This window comes from Lepidochelys olivacea (assembly GCF_965140295.1).
Source record: "Lepidochelys olivacea isolate rLepOli2 genome assembly, chromosome: 5".
NCBI classification, from domain to species: domain Eukaryota; kingdom Metazoa; phylum Chordata; order Testudines; family Cheloniidae; genus Lepidochelys; species Lepidochelys olivacea.
Genome location: NC_140415.1, coordinates 23,777,648 through 23,791,421, shown reverse-complemented (window position 1 = coordinate 23,791,421; position 13,774 = coordinate 23,777,648). Strand labels below are relative to the sequence as shown.

The 13,774-nt window shown below is 43.0% G+C and overlaps 1 long non-coding RNA gene across 1 annotated transcript in view; it reads right to left on the bottom strand.

The window, feature by feature from the left end:
* LOC311520683 overlaps window positions 1-13,774 on the bottom strand; it is a 450,923-nt gene that overhangs the window by 402,059 nt on the left and 35,090 nt on the right. The window contains exon 2 of the long non-coding RNA XR_014711660.1: window positions 6,561-6,647. This is a non-coding gene — a long non-coding RNA (uncharacterized lncRNA). The remainder of the gene's footprint in view (window positions 1-6,560; window positions 6,648-13,774) is intronic.

Sequence of the window (13,774 nt, the reverse complement as noted above, 5' to 3'; positions counted from 1 at the left end):
ATTATGTCGCTCAAGAGGATGGCTAATTCACACCCCTGAGCAACATAACTTATGTTGACTTAAGCTGTAGTGCAGCCCAAGCCTTAGAAAAGATTCTCTTCTTTTGTCAGTAATCTAAACAAGATATATCTAGGATACTATTTATGAGACTTCAACAGTTGAAGCTTATATGGGCATTAATTGGAGAGAGATTTTCTCTACATGGTGATATTCTTTAAATTCCTTCAAAAATACAAATGCTGTGAAATATGATGCTAGCATTCTCTTCCTCCTCTGTTTTCTCCAAAATATTCAAGTAGCCAAGAAATGAATTCAGTTCCAATTGTTTTATCTCAGCAATCTCCCCTAAAGTGGCCCAAATTACACTGTGTTGCATGCACAACTCCTCCTGCTGAAGTCAATGGGAATTGCAAATACATACCCAGGGCCACAATTTGACTCTGAGCATTTCCTTGTCCATTAAAATCTTTATTTTTACAAACATAAGCACAACAAAAACAACAAAGAAATCTGTGAAACACAGGGTGGCAGTTCAGCAGCCCGTGACCAAGTTTTGAGAACCAGAATGTAATGACTGCAAAGGTTGACAAAAAAGTCAGTTATGCTTTTCTGACGCTGTTACTCAGAGAAAAATAGAAAGGACAGATAATTAAGCCTCTGCCAAGATTAAAGGATATGAAATTTTCAGTGGGAGAATCTCATAGAAGCACAGTGCATTTATGGTGGCTTCTCTAACCGCACCAAAGCTATCAAAAAGTTGTATGTGTTTCTTTTAACAAGCATAAGGAAGTCTGGGTTAAGCAAATTAACGTCTCTGGTAATTTTGGAAGAGTCTTCTAAGCACAGTGAACAGAAGCTGAGCGCTCTATACCGATGTAAGAGTTTCTATAGAAACCTGGCAGACATTCTTACCCTGTTCATGTGAAGGAGGAGCTTCTTTTTCATATGTAGAGTGGTTATGAACTTCTGCAGCAGAGTGTGTGTGTGTGTGTGTGTGTGTGTTAATGTCCATGTAATAATTGAACATGGAATCCCAGACACACTCAAGTCCTATCTTGAAAAAGTTGTGCTTAAGTCTGCAGATGTTGAGTATTCTGTCTCTTCTTTACACTTTTGAGAACACTTGGTATAGCATGTCATGCCAGTAACTTACTAGTGAATAATAATTTCCAGTTCCAACACAGACTCTTGGAGGATCCAGGTGTCCTGATGAGTCTGGGACTCTGGTAATATAATGTCCAATATGGAGACAGATAAATAGTCTCTTAATAGAAGTGGCAGGCTTCCATGTTGTTGAGGAAAATATGTACAAGCTGTTGCAACTTGTGAAGCTTTTACTTTATTAGGGAGTTTTCTCAGTCTTCAATTTAAAGGATAGGAAAATTTGAATCTTTAACAAAGAGTTTCTCCTAACCATTTGTTTGTTAGCTCCTTTTTAACTCAGCCCCCAACAGAGTTTGAAACAGACTACAAATCCCCTGTCTCCTCTCAATGGCTCAAGTTTTAGCCTCCCTTCTGATCATAGAATCATAGAATCATAGAATATCAGGGTTGGAAGGGACCCCAGAAGGTCATCTAGTCCAACCCCCTGCTCAAAGCAGGACCAATTCCCAGTTAAATCATCCCAGCCAGGGCTTTGTCTCAAGACTACTTCTCCAGTCTTTCTGGAAGTCCTCATGCAAAAACAGGGTAGACTAGACCACAAATTTCTAACATTGAAAATGATCAGAAGAAAATAAAACTTTCTATCCCCTTTGCCCATGTAAAAGAAAAAGGGGTACACAGATTTTTTTTCTTTTGCAATTTGCCTTTAAGATTGCTTCTAAATGTCATAGTGGATTGTGAGCAGCAAGACCCAACAGTCAGAACTACAGTCTGAGACAGGAGTCAAGAGTCAGCTGTGTCAGGATACCAGGGGGTCAGAGGCAAGAAACAAACTGGAGGCCAGGAACCACAAGTCAGATGCCAGGAACCAAGCCAGATCAGGATGCCAGGAAATCAAGCAGAAGAGGCAGGAAGCACAAGGCACACAATCCAGACCAGGGTAGAACCCAGTTATTCAGACAGCTTCCTGTTCCTGCTGCTGGCATAAGTAGCGCCAGTGGGCCAATCAGCCGTTCTGAGGCTCCACCAACTGGACCTCAGGGGCAGAGCCTCACACAGGGGCTAGGCTTCATGGGTCCCAGGTAAGCCATTGTCAGCAGACTGCCAGGTGGAGGGTTGGAGTGTGGCTGAACCCTGTGTTCCATGAACCCTGTGTTCCAGACCCATGAGTCATGACACTAAATCTGCTAGACTAGTAGCTGAAGAAAGACAGTCTACACAGTCCCTGCCGTAGGAAATCAAAGACCTTGGCCTGTGTTTCTTACATGGCCATGTGTACAGCATTAATCCAACCCATTCAACTTTTCCGCAAGCATTAGAGAGATTAAAATCACTACTTCGAGGAAGTTTACTCAGTCCATGGTCTGATAACAAGCCACTTATCAAATAGTAACAGTTTTCAGTTCAGAAGCAGAGGGTATATGTGGTTGGTGCACAGTAACTCCTACCACTCACTGTACAAGCTATGCAGAAAATGCTCAGTAATAAAGAGAGTGAAATATAGAGTTTCTCTTTGCTGCTAAGGCTAGTATCTTCCATGAGGCATCTAAAGTCTACAGCCAATTCCAAAGGACAATTCTTTTTTCAGATGATATGTACATAAATCACTAAACCAGGGGCAACCTTTTTTTCCTATTTTTCACTCTCTCCGTGATTGTAGTAATTTAATGCACGCAGCACTGCTTTCTCAGAATTCCCATTAATTCATTACTTGATACTTTGTAGTCAGAGGACAGAAATCACAGTATTGCCACACCAAAAGTTCAAAAATCATGAGTCAGACCTTCCACACAAAATCATACGATTAAAAAATTTCTCGTGATTTTGGGGTCAAAGATTTGGTCTGTCTTTTGATTTTTGAACACCCTCTCCCTGTCCCTAACATCTGTGTGACAATTACAGTGTTACTAACTCTCCCGAGTTAAGAGACTAACATGATTTTTTGTTCCCGTTGCAGGAGATCTCTCTGGCCTACTGAGAACAAATCTCACAGATTTGTATAAAATGCTGCTTGATGTTATGGAGCTTACAGCTTCTCCCCAACTCAAAAATTCTAATACTATGCCCCCTAACCCCAAATCTGCCCATCTCCCAGCCCAGCAATTAATTATGCACATACCCTGCCTCACATCTTTCCTGGCCTGATGTTGCAGGGATAGAGAGGGAAGGAGAGAAAAACAGAGAGCGAACTGACCAATTTTTCCTGGGAGAAGAGTTGCTTGGCTCTTACTGTGCCCTCTTCATCCACCCCTACCCAAAACTCCTCACAGCTCTGAGAGGGGGCAGGGGAAGAGTAGCTTTGCCTGTTTCCTGCAACAGTTCTGATTGGCTGCTCTTCCCCAAGAGGTGGGGGCATGAAGGAAGGCAGCCAATCAGAGGAGAGTTTCTTATTGTAATAATCTTTGTACAAAGTATGCCTTGTGAGGTATCATTTGAAAACACATCATTTGCTGGTCAGTACTGTCATGGTGAAATTATGTAGCAACATTGTATATGAAGTTATAAGATTCCTCTGTATGATGTTATTAGCGCATGTTCCAAACCCCACAGTCCTGCCCCAGACAGAAGTCGCCAGAAAGGTCTGTCCTAAACAAAGGAATGTAATTTTGCCTTAATTTGCGTTTAAGCAGTAAACAGAGTCATCAAGAAGAAAAGGGAAAGGGAAGAAACAAAAGGAAACCTGCATGTAAGCATACACAGGTGAAAAAACCCAGCAGGAAACATCCTTCCACACAGATTCTTTGTCTCCTGGGTCTAAGCTGGAAATGGAGGGGCAAACACCCCAAGACACCCCTCCAATCTCTCCCTGTCCATCTAATTATTTGCACCTGAGAAGACAAAAGAAGCAGCCATTGGGCTCTGGGGGAAGGGTCCTGACCTAGAGGTTTGGTCAGTAATGCTGCTGAAAGCATGTGGTGAGAAATTTTGCTTTAAATCTAATACAGTTTGTTAAGATAAGCACTAGAAAGCATTTTATGTTTATTTTTCTTGTAACCATTTCTGAGTCTTATGCCTTATTCCTTGTACTCACATTGTAGTTAATAAACTTGTTTATTGTTTTATCTAATCCAGTGTGTTTAAGTTAAAGTGTCTAGGTCACTCTATTTAAGGTAATAAATTGGTGTATATTATTCCCTTAAAGGAATAACAAATTTAATACATTTGAACCCATTGTCTGGGCACATACCCTATGCACACCCACAGCTTCCAGAATGGTTAAATGCTGGGGAATTTTTTCCTTTTGAATGGTCACTTCACTCTGTCTCTCTTTCAGCTGTCCCAGAAACCTGGTTCCAAGACTGGTCAGTATTTGTACTTGCTTCAGTTTTGTTTCCAATGTTCCTTTTGAAGAGGCCTGTGATGAGGTATACAAACTCCACACTGGAGAGCAAGGGATTAAAGAGCAGCTCTGGGCCCAGGCAGTCCTGCCCAGACACACTTGCAGGGCCTGAAAAAGCTGGAGGTGGGGCTTTAAAAAGGGGCGCAGATCAGCTCAGAGGCAAGCAGTGGAAGGAAGCAGAGGGCTGCTCTGAGAGGAACATATTGCCCAGGAGCTCACTGCCTGAGACCTCACAACACAGATCTGTGCAAACCTACAGATGAGAGGCTGGTGACTGAATGTGCAGCTCAGAGACTAGACCGTAGGGATTACTTCCATGAAGCAAAAGGAGACAGGGGTAGGAAGTGGTCCGGGGGGGAGGGTGGCTGCTTAGCACCCCAAGGTGCTAAGTGGAGCTGCCCACCATTGGGCTCTGGACCAGAGCCCAGTGGAAAGGATAGGGTCGGGCTCCCTACCCACTCTGAGAGGACATTGCAACAACAAAAGCCTTCACCCTGGGTGAGAGCTGGAAAAGAACTTGACTCTTCAAGGGCCCATACCCAAAATCCCTGTGCTAAAGGGGAGGACTGGAAATCCTTGTGGTGGGGTGTTGAAGGACAGGACCATGTTTCAATGAAGAGACAAGCTGACAAGCCTCGTCTGACCACTACGTAGCACCTTAAGTGGTTGTGCGCTTTCTACAAGGCCCTATGTCTAGGCAAATGCCTCTTCTCAGGAGAAACATTTAGCAAATGCTTCCTATTCTGTTTTAATTTACTATTGTTCAGTGCAGGATGCTACACATAGAGCAACCAGACGTCCCGATATTAGGGGCTTTGTCTTATATAGGCAACTATATCCTTGCCCTCTGAAAATAAAAGTGTCCTGATTTTTCACATTTGTTATCTGGTCACCCTAGCTACACCCTAACTTTTCCCTCTCCTTAAAATAAAATGGGAGTTTGAAGAAGATACAATGATTTAGTCAAAAGACTACTAGAAAGTTAAATTAGAAGGCTTTACACATTTTCTTTAAAATATGATTTTTCATTGTATAGATTGCCACTGGTAGTTTTCTGATTGACTCTGGGTCATGAAATATAGTAGTTTTGTTAATGTTAAAAGGTGAGACTGTCTAGTACCTCTAAGAGGCACAGAACAAAATTTTCAGTACAGACGGAGGAGGGGGCTAAGGCACCTTTAAGCCATCTTTGCATAGTCCTGCTCTGAATCTGTTTCAAGGACTGGAGGGCCCCACTCCCGACATATTTTAGACAAGCTGCCACTGCCTCCCAGCCAGGCTCTCTCACAGGCAGAAGTGTCTCTGTCCTGCTCCCCAGCGGCTACCAGGGAGAGTGGCCAAACATGTGTGGGGGAGGTGTGGGGAAAGAAGGACAGAGCCCTCCCCCCCCCCGACCCGCAGGTAGCAGGTAATGTGGAGCAGGGAAAGCTGGCGGCCCTGGGTTGGGCGCAGGGAGGGGGGAAATCATTGGGCAGGGAAGACACATCTGGCAGTCAGGTGTCCTCCCCTTTAGATTGTGCCCTTCCCGCAGTATGGAGAGGCACAAGTTGTCAAGGCCTGGAGGAGTAGCCAGCGAGAAGGGAGTTGATTAAAAGAAGGCTCAGCAGGGCAGGAATAGGTGGGAGCCTATAAAACCCAGGAACTGAGAACAGATAGGACTGCAGGGAGGTAGTCTGCAGTCACTCCCTGGAAAGTGGGAGGAGGAAGTTGATTTGGAACTGGTACTCCCAGAGAAGGTGGGAGAACAAGGAAGAGTAGGGAGAAGTCCAAGGAAGGAGCTGTTGGGGCTTTTAACCATTTTGGGGGTTTTTTAGTTGTTGTTTTGTCTTTCACCCTCCATCTTAGTCCACCTTCTTGTCAAGGTTGGTGCCCTTTTTAGGTGCCTATTTTTCTGATTGGTTAAAATTTAAGCCTAATCTACCTAGCAACAGTAAAGGCAGGAAAGTGTCATCTGAGTCTCGGTTATTCTGCCTAGTGACAGAAAGTTATATAAAGGGGTTGCACACACTGTCAGGTGCTGTCTGCTCAGGAGGCAGCCCGTATTCGGTTCAACCCGTGTCTGTGCTCGAGTCATGCAATGGAGGAAGACGAACATCATCAAAACACCTGTATTTACCTTGTTGTCTATCATCAAGGAGGATCTCCTGTTCCATCTCAAGTTCCTGATTCCGGTACCTGTCCTCAGGATCCTGACCTGAGTTACCTGAGAAGCAAGACAGACGAGAGCATTGTGAGCCGTCTACTCTGAGCTCCTGTCACTCCTAAAGACTGAGTAACGTTGACATTTTATTTGTGTTGTGCCCATATTGGTTAGGGGTTGGTTCTGGGCTTCAAGCCCACTGTACTTGTAAAACCACTGAGCTGTTTTACTCTGTTTAATGCTTTATTGCCCTTTTCCCTGTCTTGTCTTACTTATCTCTTAATAAACCCTCCTGCCTATTTTCACCATTTCACCACTAAGTTTCATTTGACCTGCGGCTAATAGGTGATAGACCCTACAGAGGAATTGATCCTTTGGGAGGTGGGGTCCTTAAATCCAATCTCTTCTGATAACAGAGCAGTGAGGGCTGAAGGGGAAGAGCCCAGAACTGCTGAGCTGAGGGTCCCTGGACTGGAAATCGCAGTAGAGAGTGGGCCCAGGTTCCCATACTGGCCACTGGGGAAGTGGCATCATTAGGTCAGCACAGGAGAAGCCTGCCTGGGACTGTTTACATAGAAAGACTTTGGGGTAACCCTAGAAAGGGGAAATATGGATGATGACCCAGCCAGAAGTCTGAGTCATGAAGAGTACACTGCAGTTCTTGAGGTGAGGCAGGTCCACAGGGTGAGAGGAAAATAGGTGAGGCACCACCTGAAGAAGGCAACACCAACTGGCAGAGCTAATCCTCAGGACAGCCAGGAGGAGGTGCCACAGTGGTGAATGGACTGCCATGACACACCCCTGTATAGTGCTCTGATCCTTTTATGCAGCGTAAAGGGTCTGTAGTAGGAGTGGATATCTCTTCTCAAATTGTGGGCCTCTGATGATTTTAAAAAATTGTGAGTAATGACAGAGGAGGCAGGGAATCTGAACAAACAAAAAGGATATAAACAAATTACACATTTAAATAGACAAGCTGTTGGAGACAAAGAAAAATACAACAGAGCAGAATCTGGTGTTTAAAGTCTACACTATCTTTCTGAGGTTGTTCACTCATTGAAAGACATAAACTAAAACCTCAGTCAAGGCTCAAGAACCTCTTTATAAAGTTCTGTTGTCACATTTTCAAAATGAGGAATTTATTCTCTAGTAGCATTGATATGACAAAGGCAGCCTTTGCTTTTGTTCCAAAGCTCTGGCTCAGCTTGCCAGCGACATAATGTGAATGAGAGGCCGGAATTGTTAATGGACAAAGAGTGCGTGCGTGCATGTTTATTCTTTTCTATTCTCAGATATGTCATACCAATTTTATGATCCTGCAAAAGAGAATCTTTGGCTCATATTGGTTAGGAAACAGAAATTCCTTGCATAATATAGTCATTAACTAATAAGACTAAGAATTACTCAACATAAACCCTGACCTACAAGTGTTAGAACTAATTATGCCTTGATGTTAAGATCTTGTTCATTCAAGGATGGTTTTTAAACTGACATGAGTTTATTTTCCATCACTTATCTGGATTCTTTTTAAACAATTGTTGGAGGAACATACTTGGCTCTCAGAGTGGAGAAGGAAGGCTAGAAGGAAGACTGTTGCAGCGCCCTGATTAAAGGCCACCTAGTAATGGTGCAATCTAGGGCCATCCCTGTGCAGCCCTAACTAAACACCACTGGTGTGAGGCCACTCAGAGACCATACAGCAGTGGAGGACTAAGCACAATGGAGTTCTGCTTGACTGTCCTCCTCGACTCCATCCTGCCTATGCCAGGCCCCCTGCTTTCCCTTCTCCTGTGTGGGACATGGTTGGCACAGCAAGTGACAGAACCACCTCAGTCAGCTTTCTGCCAGCAAAAAGCTCCCCGAAGCAGGGCAAATTCTCCACTGGGTATCTGTGGGCAGTTTAGTAGACCAAAGAATCCAGCCCTTAATTAGCTAAATATAATAGGTTAGCACTATAAAAGCTCAGTTTGCAGAAATAGTACCAAACAGGAGGGAAGAGCAGAGAGACTTATATGCTAATGCTGCACCACCTAATGCATGTCCCCAGGGTATTTTTAAAACAAATGTTTCTTTCCCCAATAGCTGTAAGTGATGAAACATTACTATGATTTAAACGTGTAATAAGAGTCTGAGGCCCAAGCAGTTTTGTTAAGTAACTGGACTTTATTTTCTGTCCCAATTCACATGAGCTGGTTCTGAGTTACAAAGGTCAATAGCCTTATCGCATTACAGGGGTCAGTAAACCAAGAGGATTGGGCAGGATAAAATTGTGGGTGTGGGGGCATTCTGGGGGCATCCCGTGAAGATGGCTTGGGGGCTCCTGAGGTGCCAGGGAGAGCTAAGGGATGGGTTTACTGAGCCAGAGGGGAAGGGTAGGGAAGGAGTATTTCTAGCCAGGGGTTCAGTTGGGAGCATGAGGGGTTCTTACTCGGGGTTGTGGAAGTTTTAAGCTAAAGCAGGGGAGATTCCTAGGTAGATAGGGTCAGTTTGGGCAGGAAGGAGAAGGGTAAGTCAAGAAGAAGGAAGTTGTGTTGGAAGAAACTGAAGGAACTCGTTGAGGCAGGTTTCTGAGTCAGGTGGGAAATCAGGTGGGATGGGAGGGATGAGTGAAGGTGGAAAATGGATGAACTGGTGGGTGAGAATGTTTGTGAGTGAGGGAAAGTGGAAAGGCAATGGGTTAATGGGAGGTGTCATTTTAGATTCTGGTGTCTAGTTCATGGACCTCTCTCGTATAAAACATTGGTGCCATGATGTTCCTCTAGTGGTAGGACCTGTAATAATCAAAATATCAGACTTCTGCAAAAGCAAGCAAGTACCTCCCAGTGCAGAGCTAATCAAATCTCTTCAAGGCAAGTTAATGATTTAATTTTTTGTGAAACATTGTAAGCTAGCTCAATAGTGGTCATGAACTCTCAGTAACTCCTGCTGGAAACCCCAGGGAAAAGCAGGAGAGTCTTGGCAAGGGATTGTGCAAGGCATGGTTCAGTTCCTAGCTCTGGCATGCATAGCTGTACAGTTTATAGTGCACTCTGAGTTTTCTTTAGGGTGATGTAAAGCTGAATAACAGGCTTTCCACTGCCTTCTCAAGCTGATGAATTTTGTTTTGTTCCTGTAGTCTTAGGGGATAGGGATGTTTCACTCAGTTTATTATAGCCTGAGAAGATCTTTAAGGAAATGGGAAAGAGTCTTTGGCTGGTATTATAGTAGAGGACATCCAGATTCCTCTTCTGTTGGAACTCTCGCTCGCATTGTTTTTTTACTTGTCTGATTCCTGTTACTGATATACACAAAGGGTGGCACTTATGCTCAGATAATTGCGTGGTGAATATCTTCTTAAGTGGTAGTGGGGGCCTCACTCATGTTCTCCCTGAAAAATGCAGATAACTTCACATTTGCTACCACAAGTTGATTTTCTTCCTTCAAGTTTTTTGTAATACTGTAAAAATTCTGACTCAAATTCTTACCTCATTATTTAATCAGCCCATGTTTTATTTCCCCACTGCCTCAATGATCATGTGTGAATGACTCCACTCTCAACACAGCAGACTTACTGTGGGGCACTGTCCAGATTTGCCCTTTTGCTGGAGTTTCCCTTTATTCAGTTAAATCACAAAATACAAACCCATGGCCTAAGCTTTTTCCTAGGACTTCTCCCAGGAGGTCCTTTCTGCACCTGCCCTTCTTTCCCTCTGCTTCAGAGAGAAAGGCTCAACCTCTTTTTATTCTAGGGTGGTGAGTTAATAGACATAACTGTCTCTGTGCCCTACCTTAGAACTGGTCATTGACGTTGGTGTCATGACTCTGAAGTGCAGATATTGTCTTATAGGAATCAGAGGAAAAGTTCGTAAACTACCCTACTCTTTGACTGTTCCAGAAAACATTTTGTCCTGCTATTATTTCACCACCATCCATGCTCTTTTTATTTGTCATGAGTCCAACCGTCTGTTTATCGCTCTAAGTTTGATTTTTGTGGACGCTTCACTTTTTTTCTAGGCTCTAATACACCTTGCCATCAGAAAATGTCTTTGTTGTCTATTTCTGTTCAGGAGTTTTTGCCAGTGCCAGCTTGACTGATGTTCTTTCCTCCCTTATGGTCTAGAAGCATTTCATCAACAGGTCTGCCCTTATTTTCCCAGTGATATGGAAAAAAGAATGTACTTCTGTGGTTTTTATGGTGATTTTACTGCCAGTCTTGTAAGACAGAAATCACTAGAGTCTCTCCAGTCTCAGAGAACTTTCCCATCAGATGTAGTTGCTGATTGGTCTGTACAAATTACAAGGTTAATCATGTAGAGCTGATTTTATATGTTTCTGCAGGTATAAAGAAAAACAGGACCATGGGACAGAGTATCCAAAGAGTACTCCTATTTTGAGGGGTAAGATCATTTAACATTCTTTCAGATTGTTTGCTAGCATTCATCTATGCCATTTTTCACGTTTATCATTTCTGTTCCTCACTGAGTGACTAGGCTCCTCTGGGAAGTCAATGTAGGAACTATATTTGGAGTATTGTCACTATGTGCTTTTATATGACCATTTGTGTGGCATTTCAGTGTTTGATACAAGCCTTGTGAATACAACTACCAGCATAGCCTTTACCCCACAGTCACAGGAAAGATCGGAAATACTGCCAAAAGTTATAGCCTTTTTCATTATTGGGAAGTTTTGGTCCTGGTTCTCCCCTGACTTACAATGGTTTTACATCACTTTAACTGTTCGGCCAGATCCTCAACTGGTGTAAATTAGCATCTTTCAACTGGCTACTATAGGGTCACACCAGCTTACAGCAGCTGAGGAGCTGGTCCATTGACTTTAGAGTTAGATTGATTTACACCAGTGCAACAAAGGAGAATCAGGCCCTTAAACTGAAGCTCACTCTCTATGGATTCTGTCTGGTCCTGAAACTGAGTCACCTGGATTTCAAGTACAGGCTACTATGTATGTATACATGACATTTGCTCTGCACCGTTAGCAGTTGTCACAAAGATACAGTGATGGAGTCATCTAGCAGGGAGCAATGTAACTGGATTACCAACTCCATTTGGAATGGCCTACTATTTACCACTAATGATAGCAAGTAGGATGTACTGCAGGATTACATGATAAATTCCATGTAGTAGGTCAGTGACTCTGCAGGGATGTAATCTGTATTTGAGAAGATGGTGTGTTTAACAGAGACCATAATCACAAGGAATAAACCCGTAGGAATGCAGACAAGGGTGTCATTGATTAAAGCTGAATTATGCTGTAGGTATGATCACAGCAGTGCACTTCATTCTGTAGAAGTGAATTGTTGATGGAAACCTCTTGTGGGGAAAATTCAGCCAACAACGCCATAATAACAGGTTAAAGGTTAACAGTAAACTAAAAAGTGGTTCTAAGGAATACCCTCCTCCACATTTTTTTGTTTTAAGGACATTTAACTAGTCAGCACTATCAGTGTCCTAAAAAGCTTTAGAAAAATAGCAATACATCCCTTTACCAGTGCCTTGTATACATGTACTGTATGTTAAAACCAGGTTAGGACACTTAGGCTGTACCTTCACTAGGAAAAGAGCTGTATTTTTAACTCACTTAAAGCTAACTCATGTTACAAATCCCATGTTACAATCCCAGTGCAGTAAATTCACCCCCCACCCCTTCCCAGGGCTTACCTTGATCATCTAACAACAGTTAAAACTTTGATTGCCTTGTATTCGCTAAGATTTTAACACAAGTTGGTTAACATAGATTAAAAACACATTCCACTGAAGACAAGGCCCCATAGGCTTTCCCTGTCCAATATGAACAGGGGTGAATTGTGTTAACAGTTTACAAGCTGTCTTATAGACAAGGCCCAAAGCTCAGTCTATAGTACACTTGCATTAAACTATTTATAATGGTGCCTTCCCTTGTTGTGCTGGCCAAGGGATATTAAATTGTTTGCAGCAACGTTAGAAGTTATTATGCATCTTACTGTGGCACCAGAGAACACAGAAGTGTTGAGCCACCAGCCTGATGATAAAGTGTCAACCTAAACAATTATCAGTACCTCATTAAGATGTTGTGTGTTTGATAAGATAGCTCCACTGGCGGCACTAAATGAAGGTCAGGGGCAAGTTAAAAATCAAAGTAGTAAAAGGCAGAGGTTGAAAAGACTTATGAGCTTATACAGTCCCGCCTCCTGCCAGGACATTTGATAGAGCTCTATCCATTCCAGATGTACATGGATCAAGTCCCTTTAGAACACTATTCCTCACCTAAAGCTGCGGTTTAGAAAACTACTAGAGCCTCCCCTGGGATAGTGCTTGGGGTGTTGCTACAGACCACCGGGATCTCATCTGGATATGGATAGAGCCCTCTTTAATGTTTTTAATGAAGTAAATACTAATGGAAACTGCGTGATCATGGGAGACTTTAACTTCCTAGGTATAGACTGGAGGACAAGTGCTAGTAATAATAATAGGGCTCAGATTTTCCTAGATGTGAAAGCTGATGGATTCCTGCACCAAGTAGTTGCTGAATCAACTAGAGAGGATGCCATTTTAGATTTGGTTTTGGTGAGTAGTGAGGATCTCATAGAAGAAATGGTTGTAGGGCACAACCTTGGTTCAAGTGATCATGAGCTAATTCAGTTCAAACTGAATGGAAGGATGCACCAAAAAATAAATTTGCGACTAGGGTTTTTCATTTCAAAAGGGCTGACTTTCAAAAATTAAGGAAATTAGTTAGGGAAGTGGATTGGACTGAAGAACTTATGGATCTAAAGGCAGAGGAGGCCTGGGATTACTTCAAGTCAAAGCTGCAGAAGCTATCGGAAGCCTGCATCCCAAGAAAGGGGAAAAAACTCATGGGAAGGAGTTGTAGACCAAGCTGGATGAGCAAGCATCTCAAAGAGGTGATTAAGAAAAAGCAGAAAGCATACAGGGAGTGGAAGATGGGAGGGATCAGCAAGGAAAGCTACCTTATTGAGGTCAGAACATGTAGGGATAAAGTGAGAAAGGCTAAAAGTCAAGTAGAGTTGGACCTTGCAAAGGGAATTAAAACTGATAGTAAAAGGTTCTATAGCCATATAAATAAGAAGAAAACAAAAAAAAAAGAAGTGGGACCGCTAAACACTGAGGATGGAGTGGAGGTTAAGGCATGGCCCAATATCTAAACAAATACTTTGCCTCGGTCTTTAATGAGGCTAATGAGGATTTTAGGGATAA